A 15,472-nucleotide genomic window follows, 5' to 3' on the forward strand; every position below is an offset into this window, starting at 1 on the left:
GATGGGTGAATTGCCTCTTTGTCTGGGGAAGATTCAGAAATGGCTGTTCTCCCAGAGGCGCTACTTTTCCAACTTGGAGGTGAAGTTGTCTCAGATTCTGAGCTTATGCCCAGTTGATCTGTGGTCATTAATAAGCCTGGGGAGTCAGCAATCTCCTTGATGGTCCCTCCTGAGACAGAAGAGACATTGATCACCTCAGTGTTCAGGGGTGTGCTTGAGCTTGACTCTTCTTCCCCCATCTGGGAATGAGATAGAGCTCTTGCTTCTGTTGTAGGAGTCCTTAGCCCATTCCCCTGGGAGGCTGGATCTGGAGTTCTTACTGTGTATGGGATTAAATCCAGAGTTGCTGCTTCTGGTCTAAACACATGCCCCGGATCTGCAGAGGTTGTGGTGGGAAGCTGGGTAGAACCTTGCTCTGTGTCTTGGCTGGCAAGATCTGGCCTCCCAGATAAAGTGACTTTAGCATTATTTACCATTGTAGCAGGTGAGACCCCACTTGTAGTGTCCCCTATAGAGGATGGCAGCTGTGCGGTAGCTGGGCTGATCGTGTTCTCTAAAGGGAGTTCTGGAGGAGTGGTGACCCCCTGAAAAGCTGAGGTAGTGTTAACAACTGATGACATGGAAGTCTCTGTGGTCTGGGCAAGAGTAGATCGAGAATCAAGCATTGAAGTGGAAAGGAGGATCTTTGAGGTAATCTTTGTATTTGGATGGTCAGTAGAAGGCATTGAAACATATATAGCTTCTGTTTCTCCTTGACTGGGAGTCCAACTTGTGCCCAAAATGTCAGCAACTGAGGTGCTCATCATCTCGACACCAGATGTTGAGATGGGTATAGATGCAGTTGTGTCTAAAAGACTCACTGTTCTTGCACTTGTGCTGGCCTCTGTCTTTTCAGCCAAACTGTAGGAGGATGGGATAGCTAGGCTGGTTCCAATGACTGTCACCAGGTCATCGGGGGTAGACACAGAGACTGATTCAGTGCTTACTGCTAAGGATAAAGTTGTGCCCATTGTAGAAATTGCTTTAGGAGAACCTGTGACTTCCAAGATTGAAGCCATGTCTCTGGTAGTTGAGGGGCCTGATGTTAGGGCAGAAGCAGCTGTGGATGACCAGGAAGGAGGATGCTCTAGGGCAGATGTGCTAGTCTCAGAGGCCAGGCTGCTGTCCATGGTGCTCACACTTCCCTTGGGCTTGAGCATGGTAGTCAGGATTGAGTTGGTTTCCATGGTGGTGATAGTGGTGGTGACACCTGGAGTGGGGACTGTGGTTACATCCATGATGTTCACTCCCGTAGGAGATGAGGTCCATGAGAGTTGCCCAAGAGTAGAGGCAACATCACTAGTCCCTACACTTGTGATGGCCTCTGGCATCTTAGACCCCATTGAGGGGAATGCGACAGATGGTGAAAAGCTCAGTTTTCCTCCTAAGGCACTGGTGAGGCTGGTATTGGCTTGGCTTTCAGAGGTCAGAAAGCCTAACGTGGTTTGTTCTTTGGAAGTTATATGCAATGTGTCTGTGGCCTTAGAGGATTCACCAAGAGTCAGTTCACTACCAGTGGTCTGCTCTGACCATGGGTTAGCAGACGAATAAGCCTCACCCACAGACCTGTTGTTGCTTGCCTGTTCAACTGTCATCATCTTTTTACTCAGGACAGTGGAAGGAATGACTGTGGTGTTGACCCTTGTCTTGGTTATAAATTCAGATTTATCTGTTTCTGAGTTCATTATTACCATCTGGGTGGTTACAGTATCTGGGATGGCCACAGAGCCTTCAAGACCAGTGGAAGATGCGTTCAGAGAGACATGTGTGTCCATTGTGGTTCCTTCAGTGGAGCCAAGCCATAAGGAGAAATTCATTCTAGCTGTCCTTGGAATCAGAGTTGGGCTGCTTTGTGGACCAGTCCCTAGGGTGCCTTTAGGAGTCGACTCTAGGAAGACAGAGGGCACTGTACCCAATGAATTGTTGGTCCCTTCTGCAGTCCCAAGATGGGGATTGGTCCAAGCCTCAGATGGGGAGAGTGAGACCGATTCTGTAGTTGCTGTCCCTGTGGTTGGTGACTTGGCTGGTGTCTTGAATCCTGCAGAAAGGTGAGAGAGGCTGCTGCTGTCACTTTCAATGGCTGTGGACTGAAGGGTGACTGGTTCCACTGTGGTCTCCATAGGGACAGTTGCTGTTGAAGTCTTCCAAGAATTTCCCAGAGGGTACCTGGTCTCTGGGCCAGTTCTGGGCTCCTTGGAGCTTGTGAGTTTGATGGCTGTAGTCAGTTCTGGAATTCTTGTGGACACACCTGTGATTGGAAAGCAAGTTGGTAGGAGATATTCAAAGGGTACAGAAGGGGGGTCCTTCTAGCTGACAGTATCATTTGTTCCTTCCTGTGATTTCAATTCACACTATTTCCTTCCTCTCCAGAAAAGAAAATGTTAGCCCTTCCATACCATACTTTCAAGTCTCTGTACACCAGGAACCATATTGACCATGCCCAAAGTGGGATGAGGGCTTTGATCCATCTTGTTTGCTCAGGAGAAATTGTTACCTGGAACTCAGTATACTGCATACCCTACAAAGAAGGGTCCTTTGTACAAGGGAGGATGTGATGAACCCTGGACTCTACCTATACAGTAGGCTTTACCTACCCTATTTTCACTTTTCACATTGGAGACTGCCATTGATGAACCTGTTTCTGCTTATAATTTCTGGCTCCACTAAATGTCCCAAGTCTTAGTTCACTGAAAAGCTACATAAGGATTTATATTTTAGAAGCAATAGAACAGAGGGGTGATATAATTCTTTTTTTTAAAACTTCACTGTCTTTCAGATTCACCTCCCTCTCTGCACCCTTTTCTTCTCCTTGAGAAAAAGGACATTTAAGTGCGACAGAGGCGAGGAAAGCTTGACCTTCTAAGCGCACTCTTCTTGGGGACCATATTTTCACATTATTCTCACTAACGTGGCACAGCCAAGAACCATGATCCCTTCTCTACTGTTACAAAAGAAACCTACTTCACTTCAAGTCTGTATGTGCCCTCCCTGCCAACATAGATTCCAGGGATTATCTCTGATCTAAAAAGATCTTCCACGCTGGGGCTAGAGAAAGTATGTGGAGAAATGACCCCGTGGCATTTTTCTCTACTGAATTGACTGGCAATTGATTCTCCTGCTGAATCATATAAATTACTAAGGTGAAGAAATAAAGTGTTCCATTGATACAGTCTGTAGGAAAAAGTAATCCATATCCCCAGAGTGGCAAGAAGTCAAAAAAATCTATTTCAGACATAGTCATTTTACTTCCTTGAAAAAAAAATCCAACTTTTGGAGTTCTCTGATGGCACAGAGCATTAAGGATCCAGGATTATCACTGCTGTGGCTCAGGTCGCTGCTGTGGCATGGATTCTATCCCTGGCCTGGAACTTCTGCATGCCATGGGCACAGCCAAAAAAAAAATCAAATTTTTGACCCCAGGGATGAAGGGAAAGGACCAAAATGAGATCACCTTGAAGGAAATAGAGAAGATGCTCATATGCTGATGATAGTCATAAGAGACATAGAGTTACTGGCTGGCCAAATGGTACCTCTATGTTCTTCTAGACTCAGCTTTTTTTTTTTTTTGTCTTTTCTAGGGCTGTACCCATGGCATATGGAGGCTCCCAGGTTAGGGGTCAAATCAGAGCTGTAGCTGCTGGCCAACACCACAGCCAGAGCAATGCAGGATCCGAGCCGCTTCTGCAACCTACACCACAGCTCACAGCAACACTGGATCCTTAACCCACTGGGCGAGGCCAGGGATCAAACTCAAAACCTCATGGTTCCTAGTCAGATTTGTTAACCACTGAGCCATGATGGGAACTCCTTGACTCAGTTTCTTAGCGATGGTTACCATAGACTCATCAGCCCCTGAAGTAGGTGATAGCGGTGTGACCTTTGCATTCCCTATGAATATGGATCTATGAGGAACATTCTCACTAGACACTGGCTTAGCTATACCCTCATTTGTCTCCAAAAAGGCATTTAAAGCTTAACTGACTTTTTTCCATTAAATCAAACCCTCAAGATGATCATAAAGGATGGAAAGCTTTTTTAATTGTGGGAACAGCTGATCTGATTGGTCTTGAACCTAGAAATTTTTTTAACTCTTTGTCTCCTTAGAACCAGTAAGGTCTTCATCACTCTAGTGTACCTTTACTCATTTTGAAATATTCATCTGTAAAATGGGTGTAATACAGCAAAACTGGTGTAGTTATTGAGGAGTCCCACTCCTGGTTAAAAATCTGTGAGAGATTTTTTTAGACCCAACCATAGGCAATTACCACAAGAATAATAGCTTCAAAGAGGAAATCTGTCCTCCCCACACAAGAGTTGGTGCACAGCCAGTACACTGAAGTCACTCAAGGGAGTTACAGTCAAGGACTTGGGTCCCTCTTGGTGTGGAGAAAAGTAAACCCTCCTACACTGTTGGTGGCAATGTAAATTGGTGCAGCCACTATGGAGAACAGTGTAGAGGTCCCTTAAGAAACTAAAAATAGAGTTATATGATCCTGTGATCCCACTCCTGGGCATATATCTGGAGAAAACTATAACTTGAAAAGATACATGCACCCCTATGTTCATAGCAGTATTATTTACTACAACCAAAACATGGAAGCAACCTAAATGTCCATCAACAGATGGATAAAGAAGATATGGTGTATAAATAAAATGGAATATTACTCAGCCATTAAAAGTGAAATAACACCATTTGCAGCAACATGGATGGACCTAGAGGTTATCAAACTAAGCAAAGTAAATCAGAAAAAGACACAAATACTATATGATATCACTTATATGTGGAATCTAAAATATAACACAAATCAACATATCTATGAAACAAAAACAGATTCACAGACATAGAGAACAGATCTGTAGTTGCCAAGAGGAAAGGAGAATGGGAGGAAGGAAGAATTGGGAGTTTGAGATTAGCAGAGGCAAACTATTATATACAGGATGGATAAACAACAAGGTCTTACTACATAGCACAGAGAACTATATTCAATATCTTGTGATAAACCATCATGGAAAAGAATATGAAAAAAAATACATGTATAACTGGGTTACTTTGCTATACAGCAGAAGTTAACACAACATTGTAAATCAACTATAGTTCAATGAATTTTTTTTAAATCCTAGAAAATAAAATCTAGGTTTTATTGGACATCTTATATTATGTATGTTATTCAGTAGTCGTGATTAAAACCTACGTATGAACTTTCCCTACTTTATCTCTAAAAGCTACACATTAAGTAAAAGTCGAAAATGTCTTAAAAAAAAGAGAGAATGAAATAATGCCATTTGCAGTACCATGAATGGACCTAGAGATTATCATACTAAGTAAAGTCAGCCAGACAAAGACAAATATTATATATCACATATATGTGGAATCTAAAAAAAAAAGATACAAATGAATTTATTTCAAAAACAGAGACTCACAGACATAGAAAACAAATTTATGATTACCAAAGGGAAAAAGGGATTAGGGAGAGGTATAAATTAGGAGTTTGGGATTAACATACACATACTACCATATACAAAAGAGATAACCAACAAGGAACTATTGTATAGCACAGGGAACTAGACTTACTATTTTATAATAATCTACCTATAAGGGAAAAGAATCTGAAAAAGAATATATATTACATATTTATATATTATATATACATAATATATTGACATATATATTAAGAATCTGAAATGAATATAGAGTACATTAATATAAATATTACATATAATATATAACTATGTATTTATGAGTTGTGCTGTACACATGAAACTAACACAATATTATAAATCAACTGTACTTCAATAAAAAATAAAAAGACATGGGTCCCTCTTGACCAACCATGCACTTATGCACATTTGCATTCCTAGACCAGGAGCCTTCATTCCTAAGTCTCTTTACCTGGCACATTTTTTCAGACCTCTGCTGAGTTTTTTGTTTGTTTGTTTGTTTGTTTTGTCTTTTCTAGGGCCACACCCGCGGCATATGGAGGTTCCCAGGCTAGGGGTCCAATTGGAGCTGTAGCCACCAGCCTAAGCCACAGCCACAGCAACGCGGGACCCAAGAACTCAGCAGAGGAGTTCCCCTCATGGCGCAGTGGTTAATGAACCCGACTAGGAACCATAAGGTTGCAGGTTTGATCCCTGCCCTTGCTCAGTGGGTTGAGGATCCGGCGTTGCTGTGAGCTGTGGTGTAGGTTGCAGAAGCGGCTTGGATCCCGAGATGCTGTGGCTCTGGCATAGGCCAGTGGCTACAGCTCCGACTGGACCCCTAGCCTGGGAACCTAGAAAATAAAATCCTAGAAAATAAAATCTAGGTTTTATTGGACATCTTATATTATGGTGCAGCCACCATAATATAAGGCCACGGGAGTGGCCCTAGAAAAGGCAAAAAGACAAAAAAAAAGAAAAAAAAAGGCGGAGAGGAAGAACTTTAGGACATTTTCCCTGTTCTCAGTCCTTTTCCACTCCCACCCTGCAGTCCTCCTCCTCCTGGCTCCTGGGCCCATAAAATATCAGAAACGTTTGTTCAAGTTCCCCTCAACAGTAAGACTACCCCCACATCTATGCTGCTCCACCTGATCCTTGACCTGAACACCATCCCATGGGGGAAAATGGAAAAAGGGAATTGGTGCTTTCTTCAGTTTTACCTCTTTCTTATACTATGATTAAGTACTTGACTGTTACTTTCATTTTTGGCTTGTTTTAAACAACTGTTCCAACGCCTGGCAGTTCCATACTCTATCTCCAGTTCAGTGGAACCTTGCACAGATGTAATAATGGTTCAGGCATGCAACTAACAGAATTAGCAATCAAAAATTCCTCTTTTCAATGTATGTATTGGTATGACTGGGTCACTCTGCTGTACAGCAGAAATTGCACAGTGCACTGTAAATCAACTATAATTGGAAAAGCTTCTTAAAATTTTTTTTAAATTTCTCTTTACAGAGTTCCCTTCATGGCTCAGTGGCTAATGAACCCGACTAGGATCCACGAGGATGCGGGTTCAATCCCTGCCTTCGCTCAGTGGGTTAAGGATCTGGCATTGCCATGAGCTGTGGTGTATGTTGCAGATGTGGCTCAGATCCCTCATTACTGTGACTGTGGTGTAGGCCAGCGGCTGCAGCTTTGATTCAGACACTAGCCTGGGAACTTCCATATGCCATGGGTGTGGCCCTAAAAAGCAAAAAACAAACAAACAAACAAAAAAAACAAAGGTGGATTCTGCCTAGGAGGTATAAAGTGGATCCCTGACAGCAACCTTCTCTTCTCCCATTCAGTCACTACCACAAAAGCTTAGAATTCCAATGCAAAGGAATTCAGGGTTCTTACTTATAAAGGACGTGGAGATGTCAGGGATGGGAGCGGATGGGAACACTACAGGAGGGGAGCTTTCCTTGGGGAGTGTAGTCTCAGCTATGTCAGAAGTGGGGGCCTTGGGTGCTTTATTCCTGGCCCCTGAAGTGGTGTCCACAGTGGTCATCTTGGGGCTCCTGACCTCTAATGTAGCAGGACTTGGGGGCCAGAAGGAATCTGCTGGGGAGCCCGTACCTGGGAAGGCTGTGGTTTCCTGGGATTGAAAGTTTGCGGATGATGTTGATGATGTCAGTCCCGAAGGAGGAGGAAGTGAAGTGAGGACCCTGGGTCCCCTTGCTTCAGAGGAACTGGGGGAAGGTGAGCTTAAGCTGGGAAAAGACACTGGAGAAGATGGAAATCTGGTTTCTTCTTTTGGGGAAGGGCTTCTCTGTGGCAGTGTCTCTGGACCTCTGCTCACTGCCGGGGTTATCTCTGAGAGCAGAAAGCTCTGAGTCAAGTCCAGGGGTATCCATTCCAAGAAATCTCTGGTTGTTTGGTCCAGAGTCAGGGCATCCCTAGGTATAACCCTAGAGGGACCTGTTGATGTCGTCGAGATAATATGGGAAGCCTCTGTCATAAGAGAAGGGGTGGAACTGTGGGTGCTCATTCCTTTGGAGATATTGGGTGTCCCCGAGGACCGAGCAGAGCCTGGGTTGGATACTCCATCAGGAGAGGAGAACTCAATCCTGGTGACCTCAGGAAGAGCAGCACTATACACTTGAGAAAGGACCATGTTTCCATCTGTGGCTGAGCTGGTATCCTGAGAACTACTGGTCTCCCTCAGCCCAGAGGTTTGGGTCAAGACAGGTTCTTCCTTAGTCCTGGTAGACATGGAATAAATAGAGAATGATTGAGATGGGTTGGTGGCTTCCACAGTGGATACTGAAGAAATGGTCTTGTGTGACCCTGAGTGTGTGAGGGCAGAGGAACACGGCTCGCAGCAAGAACTGATAGCCCCATAAGTGGTCACTGTTGTATCTGTCAAAGGCTTTGTCTCTATGTCTCTGGTGGTCTTGGGAGTGGGCAATGTGTCATGTGAGCTACTGGTCCAGACTGGAGATGTAGTGAGCCCAGATGCTATGCTCATGCCCACCAGATCTGTGGTCTTCAGCCATCCAGGAAAGTGAAAGGACTCATCCATGGACCCTGGTAAGAAGGAAGAGCTTGAGGCCAGGTCTGCTGTGAGCTGTGTGGTCAAACTTGTCTGTACTTCACTTATAGAGATGGATGAATGTGTCATCCCTGATACAGGAGCCCTTAGACTCTGTCCCTGGGTACTTGAACTGAGAGTCAGGGTTTCCCCTGGGAATATGGTCTCTGTGGGAAGGGTAACTGAGACAGTGGACCTCTGTCTTGAAGTTGTAAGAATCGGGGTAGGGGGCGGCACAGAACTCTGCTCTGGCTCTCTGCTGGTGAGCACAAGAGCCCCTGTGACAGACACTTCAGTGCTGCTGGCCATCTGAGGCAAGGTGAGCCCATCTGTCATGATCCTTGGAGGGGATGGTAGCAAGGAGATGGATGAGCTATCACAGGACCCTGAGGTGATGTCTTGGGATCTTGTGGTTCCCATGTGAATGGGACCTGTTACAGATGCTGAAGACATAGATCTTCTGGTGGCCATGTTCAATGTTGAGACATCAGGCATGAAAATGGGAGGGGAGCCATTTGTGTCTGTCTGTGTGCCTGGCCTGTTACAAAAAGCACTGGAAACAGGGAGGGCTGTTATTTCAGGTCCTTGGGGGAGTCGAGTGTGCACCTGAAATCTCAGGGAATGAAGTGCTCACCTTCTGGTCATCAGGAAAAGTTGCAACAGAAGCGGATGTACCTGTGTTCCCTGGACTTAGCCTTGTGCTCTGACTTCAGTGGTTTTATCGGAATAAGATGAGGGTAGAGTATCCAGAATGGTTCCAGTCTAAAGTTGCAGAATGATGGGTAGATCCTGCTGTGGTGGCTGTTGCTAAGGAAGAAAATGTTCTTCCTGTGTTACTGACCTTGGGAAAACCAGTGACATATAAGTGGACAGCTGTGTCTGTGGCAGTCCATGGAGACTCAGGCCCTGGTGCTTGAGTGTTTTCTGTGGCCTTGGACCTTCTCTAAGGGCTAGGCATTGTAGCTGAAACTGAACTTGCACCCCTGGGGCTGGAGGTAATGAACTCCAGAGTGAGGTCCCCACCCTTGCTTGTTAGCTCTGCAGGAGATGATGTCACAGAAAGGGCCCCAGGTGTAGATGTAATTTCTGCATCTCCAGTCCTGTGATGGACTCAGACTTTGGCCCCCCTAAAGGGGAGGTAGCAGAAAGAGAGGAACCAGTTTTCTCTCTTACGCTACTGATCAGGCTGGGAGTGGCTAAACCTTCTGATCAATCAGAGGTCCAAGGCCCTGTTGGAATAGTGTGGGTTCTGGGGGTGCTAACAGCCATGTCTGTATCCACAGAGGAGGCAGTCAGCGTCAGGTCACTCCTGGCTGTCTGCTCTGGGCCATGGGCTAGCAGATGAATAAGCATCACCCACATGTCTGTGTCTGAAGTCCAGCTGTCCTAGACTTTTCACTTTTCACTCAAGCCAATGGAAAGAATGATGGTGCTGACCCATATCATGGTTCTAAGCTCAGATTCATCTGTCACTGAACCTGCTGTTTCTTTAGGGATTGTTACTAAGCTTGTTGCAGAGTCTTGAAGGCTGATGCTCAAAGGGGCATGTGTGTCCATTATGGTCCCCCTGTGGAGCCAAGCCATGGGAACAAGTCCATTTCAGTCAGCTTAGGAGTCAGAATTGGGCTAAATTGCTGAATATTCTCTATGGTGCCTTTAGAAGTTGACTCTGGGAGGAGGGAAGCCATTGACCCTCTTGACTGGCTGATCCCTTTTGGTGTCTCAGAGTATGTATTGGCTCAAGCCTCAGCTGGATATGAGGACAATGAGATCCTCATGAGAGCTACCAGCATTTCTGTTGAAGATTTTCTTGGATCCGTGGTTCTGATGGGCACGAGGGAGTCTGGTGCTGACACTCTCTGGAGCCATAGACTGAAGGTGGCTCTATCTCCCCGCAGTATCTGTGGTATTGAATTGTTGGGCATCTCCCCCAAAAGAAGTTCCCACAGTGGTCCTAGTCTCATGGCCCCTGCTGGGTTCCTTGGAGTTTGGATTTATGGTATCTTCATGTTTTCTCTGGGCTTCTGGTGGGCAGGCTTGTAAATAAAACAGCAGGTGAAATATGGGTTCTTCTGGTTTCGATTCTCCTTTCCAATCTTGACAAATCAGTTGAACACACCCTCTATCCATATTCTGTTCCTCTGGATGGCAGGGATCATATTACATCTAGCCCTGTGTCTAATATTATTTATGAACTTGGTCTAGGCCTGTCTTGCTGGGCCCACTTTGGCACCCTCAGTCTCTATATTAGAGTGGCCTCCACGCAGACCTCTGTACCACAACTCCTGTCTTAGTGGAAGGTAAGGTTCTACCCAGGGACCCGGGAAAATGCTTCTTCCTTTTACTCGGTTTTTCCTTCTTGAGTCCAGGCTTCAGTCTATCTCTTTTAATCTGATGTCTGTCTTTATCCCCTAGACCTCAAAACTGAGTCTACCTGAAAGGCAGCTCTGTGGCTTGAGGTTTTTTGTTTGTTTGTCTTTTTTATGGCAGCACCTGCAGCAAATGGAAATTTCCAGGCTAGGGGTTGAATAGGAGCTGCAGCTGCCAGCCTACACCACAGCCTTGGCAACACCAGATCCAAGCCACATCTGTGACCTACATGGAAGCCTGTGACAATGCTGGATCCTTAACCCACAGAGCCAGGCCAGGGATCAAACTTGCATCCTCATGGATACTAGTTAGGTTCTTAACCCACTGAGCCACGACGGGAAATCCCATGGCTTGGTTTTAACAGGGGAAGAGGTAGATCAAGGCATCTTACTTCCTATGTATTTTCATAATCTTTTACTTCCCTCATCAGAAAAGGACAGAATTCTTTCACCTTCTAACACAAACGGGCATGTCAAATGATTGCTTTTAGGAACCCGCATAGCTGTGCTCATCAACCTAAGCACTTGAAGTGGACACCTCCTCTCAACGATTGGCCATGTATTGGAAGGTGTAACAATGGATGATAATTCTTGTACCTTATGTTGTAATCATCACAGCGATGAATTGTCCCATAGAATAAACCCACGGCATCTCAGGTTTACTTTTCCCTCCTGATGGTAATGCCTAACCTTTTGAATAGTGCCTGATGCAGCAAAGCCCTTCATGATAGGCCAGCTAATTTCTGGAGTCACTATATCTATTCCTAAGACAGAAGCAATAGGCTCTTATATATAAATATGTGAATTACTCAGAGTTTCTGTAGTGGCGCAGTGGAAACGAATCCAACTAGGAACCATGAGGTTGTGGGTTCAATCCCTGGCCTTGCTCAGTGGGTTGAGGATCTGGTGTTGCCGTGAGCTGTGGTGTAGGTCACAGATGTGGCTCAGATCTGGCGTTGCTGTGGCTGTGGCATAGGCTGGCAGCTGTAGCTCCAATTCGACCCCTAGCCTGGGAACCTCCATGTGCCATGGGTGTGGACCTAAAAAGACAAATAAATAAATAAATAAATAACTCAATAGAAGCAATTCATATTTTAGAAGTCAATACATCTCCTTAAAAAGTATTATCAATAGACTCTGGATATAACTGGGAGTTCCCACTATGGTGCAGTGGGTTAAGAATTCAACTATAGTGGCTTGGGTTACTGAGGAGGCACAGGTTCAATTCCTGACCCAGCACTTGGGTTAAAGGATCTGGCATTGCTGCTGCTATGGCCTTGGTCACAGCTGGGGCTCAGATTCAACCTCTGGCCCAGGAACTTCCAAAGGCCGTGGGTAGAGCCATTAAAAAAAGAAAGAAAAGGCCTGAGTACAAAAGCAAAAAAAGTTGTGATTACCTACCAGAACCTGGAACTCAGGCAGAGAGCAGGAGACGAGACTCAGGCACTGTGTACAAAGAGGATAATCATACATACCTAGACTGACAGTCTCCAGAGATATGGAGTCGCCCGTCAATAGCGTGCTGCTTCTAGGTGCCCCCTCACTCAGATCCGTGGTGATGGTTGCCACAGACTCCTCAGACCCTGATGGAGCAAAGGATGGAAGTGTCAGCCTAGCATTCCCTCAAGAGGCACATCACAAGAAATACTCTTGCTAGAGACTGGATCAGCAATGTCCTCGTCCGTCCCTGAGAAGGCACACTGGAAGAAATTATTCTCCTCTTGGCATGGAACCAAACCCATAAGGTGGCCTGGGTTGTAATTACTGAAGTGATCCTTGTTGATGGTAGGACTGCTGAACTTATTGGCCTCAAGCAAAAACATCTGGTGATATTCTGTCCTCCATCACCTCTAATGTATAAATTCACTATTGGTTCATTTTTCTCCACCATGGTTTGGACTCTTAAATCAGAGTAATATCATGGAATGGTTACATCAGATTAGTTAACATCTAAACATAACATTTCTTGATGTATCATTTATCCTTTTATCATTCTTTTATGATTATTATCATGCATACTTCATATCTGGGAAGGGAAGGGGTAGGCTCTGACTGGAAGGAACTGACTTTGGGCTCCAGGATGCTAAAAGGATCTCTAGTTACTTATAGACAGTAGAATGATCCTATGAGGTATCTGGAACCAGAAAGGGGAAGTGAAGGATAATACAGAGACTGGTCCTGGAGTTAAGTGTGTCCCAAATCCAGGAGAATTTTCTGCCATATTTGTGTCATTGGATTGAGTGGTGTTTTCACTTATGTCTGTCCTGGTCCATCCTATCATGGCTGGGCTAGCGGCATCAAGTATCCTTGGGAATTTACGACTTCCAGGGTGAATCTCTAGGCTGATGGATTTTGTTTTGGGGTTAGGTGTTTGTGGAGCTGAGCTCTTCACTGAGCAGAATGAAGAGACCTGAGCTGAACTGGGAACCCTAAGATCTGTAGCAGTGATGTATGTGCTAGAAGTCCAGATATCACTGGAAATCGTCTTTCCAGAAACGGACATCTCAGGTAGGAACCCAGAGGAGTAAACTTCATTAGTCTCCTTTTTGCTATTGATACTAGAGTGCTGGTCTTCACCAGGGGACAGTGAGGGGTAGGTATGAGCCAGTTTTCACTGCTGAAGCCATGGTGAGGCTGGTGGGGCTGGGATTGTCTGAGGAGGAAGTTGGATGTGTTTGTTGATTCAAGGTAGGTGCTGGAAGTAAAGATTCCCCCCCACCCTTTCTTCTTTTCTGCAGCACATGGAGTTCCCTGGCCAGGGATCAGATCTGAGCTGCAGTTGCCACTCAAGCCACAGCTGTGGCAATGCCGGATCCTTAACCCACTGTGCCTGGCTGGGGATCAAACCTACATCCCAGGGCTCCCAAGATACTGCCAATCCCATTGCACCACAGAGGGAACTCCAAGACTCTCCTTTTTGATAACTACATTGAAGGAGCTGGAGTGCCCAGGGGAACAGAGGTGTGCTGCCCTGTATCAACACTTCTTGAGCTATTACTTGGCGATAAGGAAGTCAAAGAAGGTAAATTGTGAATGCTCTATTTACTAGTTTCAGCTGTGTCCCTTAACATGCTTGTGGTGACTCTCCTGGTTGGAAATGTGGTCATTGTGACTTTGGAAGCAGGGGCAGAAGGAGACAAAGACAAAATGCTGAGCCAGTTGCTTCTGACAGAGCCAGGCTCAGGAGATGAATGAACTGCAATTCTTCGTGGAGTCAGAGGTGGGCTGGTTCCATCCCCAGAAATTGTAATCTCCCAGGGGTCAAAGAATCGAGGACATCAGAAGATGTGCCAGGCAGTTGGCTTGTCCTCCCTGGAGCGCTTGAGCTAGAAGCATCCATGAAATGAGATGGAGACTCAGATGTTGAGATTGGGACACTAGCCTTGGCCAGGGTGAAATCTGCAGATGTCTCAGAAGGAGATGTGGTTCCAGCAGCCAAGTGGGTTGTTCTAAGCCTTCTTTTACTATCATAGCCCCTTGTAGTTTTGTGGGGGTTTTGTTTGTTTTGCTTTTCTAGAGCGACACCTGCGGCCTTTGAAAGTACCCAGGCTAGGGGTCCAATCAGAGCTGTAGCTGCTGGCCTACACCACAGCCACAGCAACACAGGATCTGAGCCATGGCTGCGAGCTAACCCACAGTTCATGGCAAAACCAGATCCTTAATCCACAGAGTGAGGCCAGGGATCAAAACCACATCCTCAGAGATACAAGTCAGGTTTATTACCACTGACCCCTTGTGGTTTTGATATTGGCGGGAGCTAGAGAATGAACAGTGACTGGGCCACTTGTGGTCCCTATTGTGAATGTGGCTATGGATGGTTCCCTAGGATTCTTTCCATGGAGGTGGTTGTCAGGGAATTGTGTCTAGGGACCACCAGAGAAGCAGGGAGAGGAACGGCAGAGGCTGAAACAGTGCTTGGTGCTAAAGATGATCCTGCCTCCAACTTAAAGCTGACCTCTGCTCAAATTGTGTTTTTGTATATAATGTTGTAATTAAAGGTGTTGTGACATCACTGCTGCAGAAACAAATGCAGAAGTCCTAGGTAGGTGAGATGAATGGAAGGGCTGTGCCAGTTGAGTTTCTAAGTGAGGCACTGCTTGTGACTAAGCTTACTCATGGGTGGGATGAAGAAAACTGAGTGGAACATGTACTCTGGAGACACATGGTGGGGGAGCCACAGGTAGGAGCAATGTGATGGGCCGAGTGATCATTACTCTGAAAGCAAAGTTCTCAGGTTGAGACAGAGATGGAATAAAAATTTCCATCTCTCCTCTCCAGTTAAGAAAATGGGGGGAAGATGCTGGTCTCTACGATGGAAGAGGGGGTAAACTGAGGAAATGAGGAATTCATATCAGGGACATTGAAAAGGTTGAGGATACAAGGACCAGCCTACTGAGTCAACGCCAAGGGGCTGCCTGCTGGGATACTGTCTGAGGCTCAGGTATCATGGGAGGTCCTAAGCATGAAGACATTCCTACCTGTAATTAACCCTGGTGGAGATGAGTGGGAAAGAAAGGAAGTTGTCCTTGTGGCTCCTTCAGTGTTCGATTCTGCATGACTTAATGTTGCA

General features: G+C 45.6%; 1 long non-coding RNA gene across 1 annotated transcript; it reads right to left on the bottom strand.

The window, feature by feature from the left end:
* Positions 1-2,143: 2,143 nt before the first annotated feature.
* On the bottom strand, positions 2,144-15,467 carry LOC125125660 (uncharacterized). Its single transcript, XR_007134455.1, has 3 exons — positions 15,381-15,467; positions 12,378-12,485; positions 2,144-2,287 (listed from the first exon to the last, which is right to left on the bottom strand). It is a non-coding gene; the product is annotated as an uncharacterized LOC125125660 (long non-coding RNA).
* Positions 15,468-15,472: the final 5 nt, after the last annotated feature.

This window comes from Phacochoerus africanus, chromosome 4 (genome assembly GCF_016906955.1).
Source record: "Phacochoerus africanus isolate WHEZ1 chromosome 4, ROS_Pafr_v1, whole genome shotgun sequence".
Lineage (NCBI taxonomy): Eukaryota > Metazoa > Chordata > Mammalia > Artiodactyla > Suidae > Phacochoerus > Phacochoerus africanus.